This window comes from Ascaphus truei, chromosome 9, assembly GCF_040206685.1.
Source record: "Ascaphus truei isolate aAscTru1 chromosome 9, aAscTru1.hap1, whole genome shotgun sequence".
Classification (NCBI taxonomy): Eukaryota; Metazoa; Chordata; class Amphibia; order Anura; family Ascaphidae; genus Ascaphus; species Ascaphus truei.
The window spans coordinates 66,785,418-66,788,594 of NC_134491.1; the positions used below are offsets into that span (position 1 = coordinate 66,785,418).

Sequence of the window (3,177 nt, forward strand, 5' to 3'; positions counted from 1 at the left end):
CGACCCCGGCTTGCCTCAGACCCTCCAACCTTCTCCATCCCTGACCACGGCAAACGGACAATCTACTACTCTACTGGCTCCAACCCTTGACCTCGGCATCTCGGACTCTGACTATTTTCCTGGCACCTACTTACGACCTCGGCAAATATCAGGACTAACCCACTCTCTCCAACCCAGGCCCAGCAATCTTGACTATCCACCCTCCAGGTGTGCCTCCGCTGCTGTGGGTGCGCAGTTCTATACTTTTCCACCTCAGTACAGGGGTCCCACCTTGCTCGTGGTGAGCGCAAGTGTTACAGACACAACCCCTGAAGCATTTAATTCTACAAGTACAGTATAGTGAGTAGGTGCAATTTAAAAAAAAATTATAATCGTAGTGGGCACATAGAGATATACTATATACATTATTTACACACTTTTATACTAAGGGAGTTTCACTGAATAAAGACATGGCTACCAAAAAAGCAGTGACTCCTTGTAATACAGGGGTTTCTACTTTTTTTATACAGTATTTTATATTTTTATATAATAATATAGATATACTGTAAATATTATTATACTTTTATACTAGTGTATGTGGTTGTTTCACAGATCTAAAACGTCCCCTTATTAATCTTGGAAGGGGTCTACAGGGTACATAGTTCCCATCACTGTGTTTATTTGGTGCTGTAATATACCATTATTCATGCACAAGTGGTGATATTGCCACAGAAGATTTATTAAAAGGTTTACACTGCTTTATTTTCTGTTGTTTCCTTATCACTGTTCAACACACCATACTGAGGACAAGCGCCAAGGAGAACTTTTTCTTCAGCACATTTCTAAGAAGGATATTGGATAATCCAAGAGTCATCCCGGCTGCAGGACTGCTAGCACTTAAAGGTGTTTATTTGTATATTTTGTTTGTTCATCACTGTTTCTTCCTGTTGGATTTAGTGCTTAATTATTTATAAAATATTTTACCAGGAAGTAATACATTGAGAGTTACCTCTCGTTTTCAAGTATGTCCTGGGCACAGAGTAAAACAAATAATACATGGTTTCAAGTACAGTTACATAAATGAACAGGGTATACATTATATACAAGACATTGCGTGCACAGTTAAAGAAAATATATATTATGAGCGTATGAAACAGTTACAGACCAGGTTAAAATGTGAGACAGCCTTAGATTTGAAAGAACTTAAACTGGTGGTGGATGTGAGAGTCTCTGGTAGGTTGTTCCAGTTTTGGGGTGCACGGAAGGAGAAGGAGGAACGTCCGGATACTTTGTTGAGCCTTGGGACCATGAATAGTCTTTTGGAGTCTGATATCAGGTGATAAGTGCTGCAAGCTTGGTTATGTATCTTCCATCACTATCAGGGAGATAATGGTATTCTGGAAATACACTTTATCCATGATTTCTGTACTAAAAAACTGTTTAACACTGTTATGCAGGGACAGGGTAACATTCAGATACATTTACAGTACTACTCTCAAGCATACTGTATACAGTACTGTCTAACACTGTTATACACAGACAGGATAACATCCAGATACTACTGTAAAATGAAGATAACACTGATGGACAGGGACTTACCTTCAAATATAATTATGGTTCCTGGTCCATGTCTCAAGATTGCCCCCCAAACATGAAGCTTGTGTGAATGCTTAGGCAAAGGTTTCAGGGATAAACGGTTTATCTGTCAAGATATGCAGTGCTAATTTTCAAGCACCATGTTAGTTTTGAGCAGTATTCCCAGTGGTGCAAACAAGTAAACTGTTGGCTCGAGGGGGAAGAGGGCGATCCCCACCATTGAGGAGAGTCATTATAGATGAACTAAAGAAGCAGTTTAAAATTGCACAGTTCAAGACCGTCAAAGACGGCATCAATGCAATTTTGCGGCATCAGAGGGCTCTGGGCTAGAGTGCTCCGGGCGAAGAAGACAACTTTATGATCTAAATAAATAACAGGTTGTTTATCAAATGTTTTTAATCAAATAAATACAGTTTTACAGAAAATGTTTTTAATTCAATACTTTATTGTAGTTATTTTTTAATTCTTTATTTCATTCATGTTTTGCAGGCTTGGTGGGCTGATGACATCACCGTGCTCATGCAGGAAACACATCCATCGATACTGCGAGGTAATGTACTGTACTGTAATTCATGCATCTACAGTATTTTCTTCCCAACAAAAAAATCTCACAATTATTAACATTTGAACATGTAAAAGAGACAGCAATACGATGTCAGTTGGCAGTTGAAGAAGATTTTATTATTGTACTATTAAAACAAATAAAAAGTGCCCTTTGTATTAATTGTTTAATTCTTGTTTTCATTCATGTTTTGCAGGTTTAGCGAGCTGATGAGCATGAACAGTGTTCTTACAGGATCACATCCAGCGATTCTGGAATTAGTTATGTAATTCATACATCTATTATTTTATTTGACAATACCCCAAAATTCAATTCAAATTTATGGATCAAAGAGAGCGAGAGGTAAAGAAAAGAAAAGCAGAAGCCACTCCTCAGTATGTCTTGTGACCAGTGGTGTCACCATAGGGAGATAGAAGGGTATAATAGATCCTCCCAATGTTCTAGAAAATGGTTCCTTAGAATTCAAACTGAAGCCTCACTGTGAGTCCCATAAATAAGTTTGTGTGTATAGTTGTGAATTAAGAATGTCCTGTCACCAGTGGTGGGATTGAAAATTTTTAATAACCGGTTCTTACCTGGGTGTCCGGCGGCTTCTACCAGCATCTTTTCCCTGTATATCTCTTCTCAAAATGGCTGAGCGGCATCACATGGCACCACGTTGCCATAATAATGCGGAGCCGCATAATGGCGTGACAACACGTATCGTCTCGTTGCCATAGCAATGGATGTCACATGGCGTTCCCGTTAGCATGGCAACGCGGCACCATTTGATGTAGCACGGACATATAGAGAAAAGGGAAAAGATGCTGCTAGACGCCGCCCGCCGCCACATGTAGAAGTATTGTGTACCGGTTTGGCGAACTTGTGAGATCTTAGTAACAGGTTTGCATGAACCGGCTGAATTCCACCACTGTCGGTCACCATTTATTGTTTTCGGTTAAGAAATTTATAGAGTTACCGCCTATAGTAATGGCCCAAGATTATTCTCATTCGGGAAGAGAAGTAAGAGGGTGCTAAGCAGGGAATTCTTACAGTAGTAG

The 3,177-nt window shown here is 39.7% G+C and overlaps 1 long non-coding RNA gene across 1 annotated transcript; it reads left to right on the forward strand.

The window, feature by feature from the left end:
- The first annotated feature begins 758 nt into the window (after positions 1-758).
- Positions 759-2,474, forward strand: LOC142502328 (uncharacterized). Its single transcript, XR_012803738.1, has 3 exons — positions 759-882; positions 2,065-2,125; positions 2,334-2,474. It is a non-coding gene; the product is annotated as an uncharacterized LOC142502328 (long non-coding RNA).
- The last annotated feature ends 703 nt before the right edge of the window (positions 2,475-3,177 follow it).